The sequence below is a fragment of the Phasianus colchicus genome, chromosome 2, assembly GCF_987193195.1.
Source record: "Phasianus colchicus chromosome 2, bPhaCol1.hap1.1, whole genome shotgun sequence".
Lineage (NCBI taxonomy): Eukaryota > Metazoa > Chordata > Aves > Galliformes > Phasianidae > Phasianus > Phasianus colchicus.
The window spans coordinates 110,557,817-110,570,536 of record NC_143437.1 but is presented as its reverse complement, the minus strand read 5'-3'; the positions used below and the strand labels follow the sequence as shown (position 1 = coordinate 110,570,536).

The following is a 12,720-nucleotide window of genomic DNA, read 5'->3' as shown; positions in this document are numbered from 1 at the left end:
TAACCTGGACTGTGAGAGGTTTAGAGCCAAGCCTGCTTTCTCTAAGCCATGACTGTGGGCTATTTGTTTCACATCTCCATGTCTCAGACTTCCTTCTTTGCTCCTGTCTGCTGATTTACACACCTAGCGAGAAATCTGAAGATTTGTGTGTAGTACTTATATAACAACCAGAGACAGAATTAAAAGATCTCACTTTGGTAGGCTTGGCTCTTTCTTCACCAGCTAATTAAATGGCTGAAGAGTTATCTTGGGTACCTAAAGCCAACTGGCACTGAATGGCCTGCATCTATGCTGTTAAATAGCCTTAGCTTTCGAAACAGGGTGACAGAATCCAAAGTGCTTATTAGGAATCATTCTTGGCTTATGTTAACTTCTGAACCGTATCCAGGAGTTGTTTGGGGTAAATGCATTTGGCCAGAGATCAGTTCTAACAATTTAACAGTATAGAGACAACTGGCTTTTAGCATCAGAATGTGTTCACTGAGACTTCTTAATTTTCTGGTGTAAGATGCTAATGACCTTCTTAAATGCACTTGCTGCTTTTTTCAAATGCAAAATAGTCATCTGCTTTGACAAATGGAGATTTGCAGCATGCACCCCAGGGTAGTAACCAAATTCTTTTAGTTGCACAAGTCATTGAAGTGGCCCCAGTAGTTATGACCCTTAATAACTTCTCTCTCAGCCATCTGAAGATCTCTCCTGTGTTGCATCCTTAAGTTCTAATGCTGTTCCCTACCTGAACTCTTAGGGAACTTCCAGAGGTCAGAACTCTCAATATAGCAGTCCTAATCAACAACTGCTTAGTTTGTGACTCTTGGATTCTATCTGACTTCTGTCTCTCTATGATGAGTGTTCATTATCTGGTGCAGATATATGAGGGTGATTGCTTGTAGAAATAGATGTGCCTGCAAACACCTGAGGAGAATTAAGATGTAGAGGTAAAAACTGTGTTTGTCACAATGAAAACTGCAATTTGGTAAGAGAGAGACAGTATTTCATAGAAGTGATGGAATGCAAAGGACATCTGAGGACTGTGATAAAGGCAAGATTCATGATTCTATGATTCAAGTCATTGAGATTGTTAACAAGAAGTCAGATTTGATACAGTGTTAACTTTCAGAAACCTCAAAGTGTGGCAAATACAGCAGCAGCTGAAAAGGCAAACTTTTAAGAATTTTGTTGCTAAACTAACTAGCATTCTCCTCTATGATTGGGACATCCAACCCAAGGGATGTGTTCAATATCTACTCATGTAATCACAGCGTCGGGGAAATATTTGAAGATCTATTATATGTGAAGAATGAAAACTCTACAGCCTCATCAGTGCATAGAGTAGGATGTTTTTTATTAACTGGAGTTATTCTTCAGATCTCAGGCTAGGAAACAGTATTTGGTTATTAACATCCTTTAGTTTCTGGACACAATGTTGATAAACCTTGCACTTCCACAGCAAGATAAGTTAGCATGATATGTTCTTTAATGTTAGAATTCCCATCATAAACATTTAGGTAGAGGGAACTGTGCTTGTTTAGCTTGGAGAAGAGAAGGCTCTGGGAAAACCTCATGGCCTTCCAGGAGGGGAAACTGCTCTTTACAAGGGTGGATAGTGATAGGACAAGGGGGAATGGTTTTAAAGTGAGACAGGGGAGTTTTAGGTTGGATAAAATCCATTTTTTGTTGGTTGTATTGTGTCTTCACAATATCTGTCATTGAAATAGCCTAAAAACTGGGAAGTTGTGAATATGCAGCGTAGCTGAAATTATCCTGTTTTGATTTTCCTCTTTTTAATCTGGTTGTCTTAAAAGAGATTCATTTCAAAGGCTAGAACTAAGCTAAAGATAAATTTTCAATTGCATTTCGAGCTGTGCAATGCTATTCAACTCACTGAAAGCAAATTCCAAGATGGCACAGTATCTGTAGAGTTATCTAGTTTTGTGAGCAAAGTACAGTTTAATTGTCCATATCAAATGGCACTGTCACATTCAGTTATGTGAAATATAAAGACTCACTAATTCATTACATGAACTGATTTCTCTTGAACATGAGAAATACCACTTCTGGACCAAGAGCAAAGCAGGCACATCTGCTGAAGTCAACAGGGTCCTTTTGCAGACACTAATATTATTCCTTATGCAGAACAGGGAACATGATTTGGAGCCGCAGATACTTAAGTACATCGTGAGCTTTGTAATTATTTCAGCCAACAGAACCAAACACCCATCGGGGCAACTTACATTACCATCCTCACCATGAGACACCCAAAAATACATGAAAAATAGAGTTTTCAGTAATTCCTTCAGAAAAACAAAGAAAAAAGTGCTTATACCAGAGAGGTGAAGTTGCAAAATGATCTAAAAGGCCTAAGGCTGGTGTGAAGAGCACCAGGCCAGGGGAAGGAAAGCAGGCAGCTGGCGAGACCTCACTCATCCCTTTCACAGTGCCACCATTTTCACAGCACAGTGAGTCCTTTGGAAACTGCAACTTTCTATTATGTTTCTAAAGGAAAGTTAGAGAGCGTTGTTATCAGCAATACGTCTCAGTGCTGCACTCAGACAGCAGCTAAAAGCTTCTCTGAACAGTACAAATGCAAAGTCAAGCACCAAGTGCAGAATTTTTCCTGCAGCACGGGGCTGTTCTGCAAACCAAAGCCCAAAGCCCAACTCTAATGCTGCCTCGTGCCAAGCCGCTGAAATAAAGAACTGGGCGCCAGCTACCATTGCTATCTCCAGAACCTTTACTGAAGTTTTACAGATTTGTGGCTAACTCATTTTTGGAATAGGTTTTGGAAAAAGCCCTGAAGATTAATTCCAGCCAAAGGTTGCCTGTTTGACTATAAGCAGGTTCCCATTACCCTGACACTGAAGAACATAGCAGGATGAAGAGGCAGACATACTGAGTGAGATGTCTTTGCTTTGCTAAAGGTGAAAAGTAAAGTTCTGGCCACACAGGAGTGAATGCATATTTTATATTGACTTAAATGCAGCTAGACTTGCCTTCCTGCTGAACGTGAGGAGGACACTTCCTAAGCTTCTTCCTGAAATGGAAATGCTCTCCTTGTGTCCCCAGGGACAGTATTCCCTCTGGAAAACGCTCAGGACACGCAGGTGGTGAGCAGGTTGTGCAGTAAATCAAGGAGAAAAGGAAGTTAATTGCTCGGACTTTATCTGGACAATCCATGCAAAATACATAGATTTCAGCTGTGGAAATTGGAGAGAGAGAAGCAGACGTCCAAATGCAATCTTTATGCTGTATATACAACGCAGATGGGGGAAACAGCATAGGATGGGACAAATACACATCACTTCAACATCTGCACTGCTATTCTTGTGTTGTATCGTGCTCCTAAGTGCTGTGATAACGAACAAATGCCGACACACACAAGCATAACCCTCCGTGAAGCAGCAGGGTAGGGCATCTGCACTGTGACTGCTAGGAGAAGCCCACGCGTGTTTCGTTGGTGCTGTCACGAGTGCCAGTTTAGGGCCGTGGAAACAAAGCAGCGGTTCTACAGCTGCCACGGGACCAGAAGGGGAGAAAGCGGCACGGGTAGGGCCGGCAGCGCCGGCAGCCTCGTCAAGAACGCGGAGCCTTTTCTTTTCGTTTGACGTGCTTTTATTGTCTCTCCCAGCAGCAGGCCGGGAGGCAGATGTCGGCCTCCAGCAGCGGAGGCTGCTCTGCTGGCAGCGGGTGCCGGCCTAGCGCCGCCGTCGGGGCCGCCTCTTGCGGGTCGGGGGCGAATCCTGGGGGCCGCTGCGGGTCTTCCTCTTCGGGGCGCGCCGGGGCCCCCACACGAGCGCTCTCCGCTCCGGGCGGAAGGGCCCGCTGCCGCCGCCCGCCCCGGCTCTTCCCGCGGCTCCTCCGCCGCGGCGGCGGCGCCGGGGTGCCCGGGTCCCCCGGCGGAGCTGCCGAGCGGCTCCTCGGCGCCGGAGGCGGGAGGGTCCCGGCGGGAGGCGCCGACGCTGGGGCCGGCTGCAGGGTCCCGCCGGTCCGGCTGGCGGCGGATCCGGGGGCCGTACAGGGCTGCGGCGACGCCGACGAGGCGCCGTACGAAGGGCGTCGCGTCGCCGTCGGTGATGGGCTGCAGCTCCCGCACCAAGGCCGCCCGGTCGAGCCCGTGCTGGCAGAGGAGGCTCACGGTGGCCCACAGCCCCGCCTGCACTTCCCACCAGTCGTCGCTCGACATTTCCCGGATCTCTTGCTGCAGCCAGTGCAGCAGGGGTGCGAGGTCCTCGGGATGCCGGTCGAAAAACGCGGCCCAGACCTCGGCTGGGAAGTCGTGCTCGGCTGCGATGAGCACCGGCTCTGCAGGCCCCTGCTCGTCCTGCGGGCCGCCGTCTGAGTGTCCCGCGGGCTGCGGGACGGAGCACTCGAGATAATCGTCGTCCGCCCGCACCGAGTAGCGGATGCCGATGATTTTGTGCCCGCACACGGCACAGCTCGGCTTCTTCTCGGCCCACCAGACGGCGCAGCCGTAGCAGAGCCGGTGTTGGCAGGGGGTCACGTAGGCCACGTCCTCCCGAGCTTGCCCGCAGACGGGGCAGGTCCAGTCGGATGGCACGTCCATGGCCCCAGGCTCTGCGGTGGGCTGGGGAGAGCTGAGGTCGGGAAGCTGCTCCTCTCACTGGTGCTGCGGCAGCAGAAGGTGTCCCAAACTGCAAAAGAGAAAGAGAGGCCATGGTCGCTTGCTGCCCCATGGGCAGGTGGCAGTGATGCCCCGGTCCCTCGGCAAGAAACCCCCGGGCATAGGCGACCTGGGGAGGGTTCCTCCAGTGGGAGGCATTGCCTACCTGCACTGCTGCACGCGGCTCTGCGCAATGTCCCGTCTGCCTGCTCCCAGCAGGGTCCGGGTAAAGCACAAGTGGCTCTGAGACGGCCGCTGAGAGCTGCGCTAGCAGCACCCAGAGCACGTGCCAGCTCCAAACTCGCCCTGTCCACACTCCAGTCCTCGCACACACGCTCGGTCGGAGGCCAGGCACGAACTGATCGGCTGGGCTGCCGCTCCCACGTTAAAGCAGGCTGGGCTGGGCAGTCACAATTTATCACACAGACATGTCACAAACGAGGGCTTGGCTGTGGTGCCGGTCCTCACCTTCCCTCAGGGTCATCACCACGGTGATGCCGCCATCCACTGCTTGGTCATCACTGCTGTTCAGCTGATATTGCCACGTCCCCAATAAGTGGATGAGGTGGTGAAGACTTTCAAGTATATCATCCCTTTTTCAATTAACGGGATAGAATGGAGAAAAGAAGAAAAAAAAATTGTTCCTCTTCAAAGCCACATGTGTTTTAAATCTTAAGACGTGCATTTTTAAGCAGGTTATATTTAAGTGTAAGTTTATTGTAATTTATTGTACTCTTGTGTGTTTTGTTTGTAAGGCATTGCTTTAATACGTTAATGCCTTGGTGTCTTAACAAGCTTAAAAAATTAGCAGGCTCCATGGCCTAGTTCCATTTACAGGATGTAATGCTGCAATTCTAAAGCAGGAATTGTCACAGAAGATTTCCCAGTTTTCAGTGAGCAAATAAGTATTCTAAGAGGAAGATCAGAGAAGTACAGTAGGAGATAGGTGATTGGTAGAAGTAACTGAAACCAAGGGGTGAAATCTGAAAGGCTCTTCAGAAGCACTGGCATGTTACTTCAAAGTTTCTAGTCCCCAAAGCAGATGAAGAGCTGGACAAAAACACACAAGTCCAGACTGACATTGCTAGACAGCTGCAGCAACTGAAACTGTGCTCTTGAACATCATGGGTGCTTTAAAAAAAACCACTGCTTTGGCAGATCTTTCACTGAGGGATCCCTCCATGAATTCTCGAATAAAGATCAACTGACATGAAGATTTGGGCATGGGAAATCTCTTTGAGAATTTGTTGAGATAACACATCTAGATCCTAAGCTGTCCCGCCTTCTCTACGGAGCTCAAGGCAGCTGCTCATTTTGGAGAAGCTGCGGGTGAAGGAAGAAGTGTAAGGTAGCTTGAGTGGGAATCAAGTCTGACATCTGAGCTGTCTGTAGGAGGGTGCTTCCAATCGTGGGAAGGGTCTGAGTTGCGTTCACCATCATGGCGGATCTCAGCTCAGCTACTTATGCAGAGCTGTCTGGTACCACCTACGACATTGCAAGATATCCCAGACAGCTCTACCATATGGTAGGAGCAGATTATTTGTGCTTCTTGATCTCTCCAGCCTTTGGTTTTGGACTTTTCCCTTCAGAAGCCACGTCACTCTGAGTGCCTGAGGATGGGATGAATTGTTCTCTATAGGTGTTTCCTTTCACTGATGAAGAGAAGTGAAATTCTCACGTAAAAATGTCTGTGGCAGACCTGAGTCCTCCTTGACCAGCAGTTGAACTAGGTTATTTCAATTACTACTAGACTCCATGTGTGGTGGTTTCACACTGATGGACAACTAAAATCCAGCGCGCAATTCTTCCACCCATCCTCCTCAAAGGAATAGGGAAAATATGATGGGAAATAGTTTGTGGACCGATAAAAAGATGAGGAGACCCCTCATGATGGAAAAAAGACACTCAGTACAGGGAAAATAATGAAATATTTTGCCTATTTCTAGTGGACTTGAGCAGTTCGAAACTCAAAGCAAACCACAGTCACCTTGCTCCCCACCCATTCTCTTGTTTTAGATCTCGATATTCCCTCACACCCTCATAAACCAAGCAGAGCTTGTCCCTCGCTCAGATTATGACAAGAATGGACCTATCCTCACCATGAAACCCTATAGACTACTATATTATACCATACCACTTCTAAATTATCTCAATTCCACAGTCAGGCTGCCATCTCCATGCTGCCATTTCAGCAGTACAAGCCATCACACCCACAACCCAAGGTTGTGCCCTGAAGCCTCTTCTTTTTCTGCCATAAATATGCCCCATAGTCCAGCTGTGATCTGTATCATCCCACCTGCTCATAGCTCTGCCCCTTGTTCAAGGGTGCATTTTACCTTAGAGTTTCTGACACATGCTGGAGAGCAGTAAATGTATCTGTTTTCTTTTTATGTGTTCTGCTGTAAGAGAAAATAAAGTTGTAAAGCTGCCACAGCATGTTGAAGGAGCGTGTCAATAGCTGGCTCATTTTCAGCAAAACTCGTGTCCTGGTATGCAATTAAAGAAAAAGATGACTGTGTTCCAAATGTAACATTTTTTTTAGAATTTCATAAGCAGCCTCAATTGCCATGACAGTCATAAAATTTACTTGCCTTATTCTGATATTCCAGTATTTCACTCCACAATAAATTCCTTAGTTATTTTACTTTCATCCTGTCCAAGTGACTTCCACTGAACAGTTCAGCTGTGTCTGTCCATAAACTGGAAATGCTCTTCAACATAGCTGGTATTAAATAGTGAGGAATATGCTCTGATTTCAGTGGGATTCTTCACATGTTTAAAATTATGAGTGTGCTGAAAGGCTTTGTTGGAAACAGGATAAAACATCCATCGCTACCATTCCATATGTTGTCAGGGCCGTATTTTACCTCTGTTTACACTTCACACATCATTTTATCCCCGCCTTGCTGTTCACCATCAAATTATAATATTGATATGTATGAACTATATAAAATTGTCAAATTATACAAGCCTGCTATATCCCACTTGAGAAAGTATACCGACTTTTTATTGGTATTATTTAGCATTGTTAAATATTAATCAAGCCAAAAGAACACTGATTTAAAAGAGACAATTCCTAGTCTTCTCCTAATAGCTCTGGACATCACTCATAAATGCATGAATAAATAAGCAACACCTCTCTCCAAGTTCTCATATGCACTCGGCAACTTAAAAATCAACCTGAAAAATGCTTTACTTTTTACGCTGAGAAGATGAAGCATTTCTCAATGAAGAGCACATATTCATAGAATCATAGAACGTTTCTGTTTGGAAAAGACCTTCAAGATTGAGAGTCATTAAAGATCGAGTCAAGTCAAGGGGTGCTGTTGACGAGGGTGGATGGTGATAGGACAAGGGGGAATGGTTTTAAAGCGAGACAGGGGAGGTTTAGGTTGGATTTGAGGAGGAAGTTTTTCAGCCAGAGGGTGGTGAGGCACTGGAACAGGTTGCCCAAGGAGGCTGTGGATGCCCCATCCCTGCAGGCATTCAAGGCCAGGCTGGATGTGGCTCTGGGCAGCCTGGGCTGCTGGTTGGCGACTTGCACACAGCAGGGGGTTGGAACTGGATGAGCACTGTGGGCCTTTGCAACCCAGGCCATTCTGTGATTCATACCTATTCATGTATTTCCTCATATTGTCTCATATGCACATATTATTCCTTGTATTTCACACACTGTCTCTGTTTAAATGTGATGTTCATGGGGCAGTAATTAAAAAGGAAAGGAGAACAACAGCTCTTCATGCTGCTGGAGTTACATCTGTTACTTGACGAACTAACGATACAATGATCTCAATGAATGCTGGCAATACAAAAGCTGTATTTCAGAGCAGTGACACACTTTGAGGAAGAAGGGATGTCTGCTTTGAACGGATAGCAGGAAAGAAATTTGCTAGTTCATTTACAACTGGAAGGAGGAAGTTGAACCTTCTTCCTTTGCATGACCAGGACAAGTCTTATTTTTTAATGGACTGGGCATGTGGTCAGGGGAGAAGCCAAACACACAGGAAGCAAAAGGGTTCTGTTACCTTGGGCATCATAGAACTGGATGGGCTTCAAATCCCTGACATTTCCATCCATGTTTGCTTTTAAAGGACTTTACTTTAAAGTGAAATGTGTTTACCCAACACATTTCATTTAGATAGCGGCTGATCTTATCTGATACTAAGGAAAAAGCCACGATCGCAGCAGAAACTGGCAGTTGTGAGTTAATATTTTCACTTACATGTATTGATTGCAATGTCAGATTCAAAACCATTTTTTTTAAAATGTCCCTTTACTAAAAAGTTAATAACTTTTCAGTCCAATGGAATATTATCAAACTAGATGAAAACACAAAACTGACAGCCCTCAAACCCTAAATGCATGGCTGCATCTGATGCCGATAAAACAATGCCTTGATGTCAACAATAAAAATAAGCAAGATTAAAAATAGAGTAACAATGTATTCTGTTAAATTAAAGCATAGGATGTGAGATCATAGAATCACAGAATGGCCTGGATTGCAAGGGGTCTCAAGGATCTTGAAACTCCAACTCCCTGCTACAGGCAGGGCCACCAACCTCCACATTTCATAGCAGCCCAGGCTGCCCAGGGCCCCATCCAACCTGGCCTTGAACACCTCCAGGATGGACGGGGCATCCACAGCCTCTCTGGGCAGCTGTTCCAGCACCTCACCACTCTCTCTGTTAAGAACATCCTCCTGACATCCAGTCTAAACCTTCTCTCCTTGAGCTGAAAGCCATTTCCCCTTGTCCTATCACTGTCTACCCTTGTAAAAAGATCCTATTTATAATCCCCTTTTAAATACTGGAAGACTGCACTGAAGTCTCCTTGCAGCCTTTTCTTCTCCAGACTGAACAAGCCCAGCTCTCTCAGACTATCTTCATACTGGATATCACAGAATCACAGAATCCTAGGGGTTGGAAGGGACCTCCAGAGATCATCGAGTCCAACCCCCTGCCAAAGCAGGTTCCCTACACCAGGTCACACAAGTAGGTGTCCATGCAGGTCTTGAATATCTCCAGAGAAGGAGACTCCACCACCTCCCTGGGCAGCCTGTTCCAGTGCTCCGTCACCTCACCTAAAGAAGTTCTTGCGCACAGTTGTGCGGAACTTCCTATGCTGCAGTTTCTGGCTGTTTCCCCTTGTCCTGTCTGCACACACTGCTGAAAACAGCAGTTCTGATTGTCTTTGTGGCCCCTCCTTCTAACATGTCGGCCGCACCACTCAGCTTGGTGTCATCAGCAAACGTGTTGAGGGTGCACTCAATTCCATCATCAAGGTCATTGATGAAGATATTAGAGAGCACTGGTCCCTAGACGGATCCTGGGAGTCACTGCTTGTTGCCAGCGTCCATCACTGTGCCATTCAACACAACCCTGTCTATGGCCTTCCAGCCAATTCCTTATCCATGGAATAATCCACTCCTCAGATCTGTCTCTCTTCAGAGATAAGGATGTGGTAGGGGACCGCATCAAAGGCCTTGCACAAGTCCATGTTGATGACTTCAGCTACCTTCCCTTTGTCCACCACTGTCATCGCTCCATCATAGAAGGCCACCAGATTGGTCAGGCACGACCTTCCCTTGCTCAAACCATGCTGGCTATCTTGGATCACCTGCTCATCCCTCATGTGCCTTAATGTGTCTTCTGGGAGGATCTGCCCCATGATCTTCCCAGACACAGAAGTGAGGCTCACCAGCCTTTAGTTCTCTGGACCTTCCTTCCTTCCTATCTTATAAATGGGAGTGACATTTCCTTTTTTCCAGTCTCTGGGGACTTCGCCCAACCACCACAACTGTTCAAATACGATGGAGAGCGGCTCTGCACCCACTTCAGCCAACTCCTTCAGAACCCTGGGATGCATGCCATCCGACCCCATAGACTTGAACACATTCAGTCTCATGGGCCTGTCTCAGACTTGCTCTGCCCTAGCTGTAGGTTCCGACCTGGTTCCGACCTAGAAGCTCAGGGATGTGAGCTTCAGGGATGTGAGAAATACAAGAATTCTGCCTGCCAGTGAAGACTGAGGCAAAAACTGGTTTAGTACCTCAGCCTTCTCCGTATCTGTCATAGCCAGTTCTGCTTTCTCATTTAACAGAGGAGGTACACTCTCTTTGGCCAGCATCTACATACCTATAGAATCCCTGGCTGTTTTTAACGTCCCTCTCCAAGTTCAGTTCCATCTGTGCCTCGGTTTGCCTAATCCCCTCTCTGCAAGTCCAGACAGCATCCTCACGTAACACACCCTTGTTTCCACAGCCATTACAATCCCTTTTTTCCCTTCAGATAGAGATGAATTCAGAAACAATCTAAAGTCCTCTAGCTCTGCTCTTGACCTGTTTATCCTCTTGCAACTCTGTAAACTTTCTGTCCCTCTGTTGCATTCCTCAGTTCCTTCCTTCAATGTGTGCAGACTGAGCAGCATCTCTTTGGGGATTTCTTGACCTTACAAACTGGCATTGCCCCATGAAAGCACTAAACCAACATTTTCATTTGCTGAAGTTGCAGGTGTGTTCTGGACTCTGACCTGAAGTGTATCTCAGAGACCGAACGGCCATTCCTTCCTTCTTTTTAACCAGTAAATGAATAGGAAAATCTATCAAATCACTACAAGCCGAGCAAGGCAATTTGCTTTTCACCTAAGTTACAGGAGTCAGTAACATTTTTCCTTTTCAGCTGCTCATGCCATGGATTATTGATGTCCTGGGTAACAAAAGGTCTGTTCCATTCTCATGAAACCAGCGAATGTTCCCTGTACTTTGTCTTCATGCCCTTAATCATTGCAGATAGATGGTGCTGGGCCAAAAGACAGATGGGACATTGCTTACCAAATAGCTTTCCACTGTTTCAGGCCAGAATTTTGTGTAGGTTGGATGTGAATTGTTGTTCAGGCTCCTTCTTGTTTTCAATTAGTTTTGTTCAGCTCCAGTTGACCCATAGATATAAATTAACTGTGGGCTTCATATGGAGTGGCTGTATCTCCTGCACCTTTTCTCATGGAACATAAAACCCAATCAGTTAATCTGAAATACACTGTGTTCTGAAATTACAGTTCCTGAATTAGGAGTGAAGAAATCTAGGTTCTAACTAAGCATGCCTATCTAGCTCTACCTCTGCTGCCATTTTTCTGGTGCCCCTTTCTCCTTGTCAGGGCCAGCTGTGGTTATACTTCCCCAGCACAGCCAGAGCATGAACAGACAGTGGGTTTCCCGGAGCACTCTGTGAGCTGGATAATAACAATTAACAAAGGACACAAGCCTTTGGATACTGCTATGTGATTAAAAATACATATGAGCCACCCCGATGCTACAGCTGGGGCCTAAGGATGTTGCTTGTAGGAGCTGCTGAATGTGGCTGCCTTCCTGAACAGCTGGGCTTTGCAGTACATGTGGATGCCTGATTATCCAGCACTAGCAGCGACTGCAGTCTCAGGATAAAATCTTCAAAACTGTGTAAACCAATGCCCACCAAGGCAAAATGGTACAAAACACTCTGTGACTTTTGCCCCCGAGCTGTGAGGTTTATTTTCCCTCCAAAAGATCACAAAATCCTTTTTCAATATGCTTGCAATACAAAAAGTGGAGAAAATTCAGGCAAAGTGAAAAAAAATCTCCCTTAAAACTAAAAATAATAAAATTCCATTCTACCTACTCCCAAAAATCAAAACATGAAACTTCAGCAAAGCAGTACATTTTGTACTAGACAAAGCATTACATTCAAGTCAATGTTGTTGTAGTTCTAGGCGTTGAGCCTTCCCTCCTGCCCCTGGTGATGGCATTTGGATGGGCTTGATGCTTTCTGTGCAAGGATTGAGGGAAGGGCTCTCCCAGCAGTATCTCTGTTGGGGTAAGGATGCTGGGCAGTCCCTCACTGCAGAGATAGTGATCATAGTGGAAAGAGAATGTTTGTAGCACTGGGACAGAGAACATCAAGATTTTTCTCATAGGAAAGTAAGGAGGCAAGTTCTGTGTGTGAATATTGAACTTGTTTGAAAAAAGGTTGCAAGGGAAATGAAGCTTTTTGGGAAAGTGTATGGAGTGGTTTTGTCAAGAAGTGGGAGAAATGACTTAAATGTCAAATGCTGTGACTGAAATGAAA

General features: G+C 46.2%; 1 pseudogene; it reads right to left on the bottom strand.

The window, feature by feature from the left end:
• Window positions 1-3,605: 3,605 nt before the first annotated feature.
• On the bottom strand, window positions 3,606-4,869 carry LOC149919279 (uncharacterized; annotated as a pseudogene).
• Window positions 4,870-12,720: the final 7,851 nt, after the last annotated feature.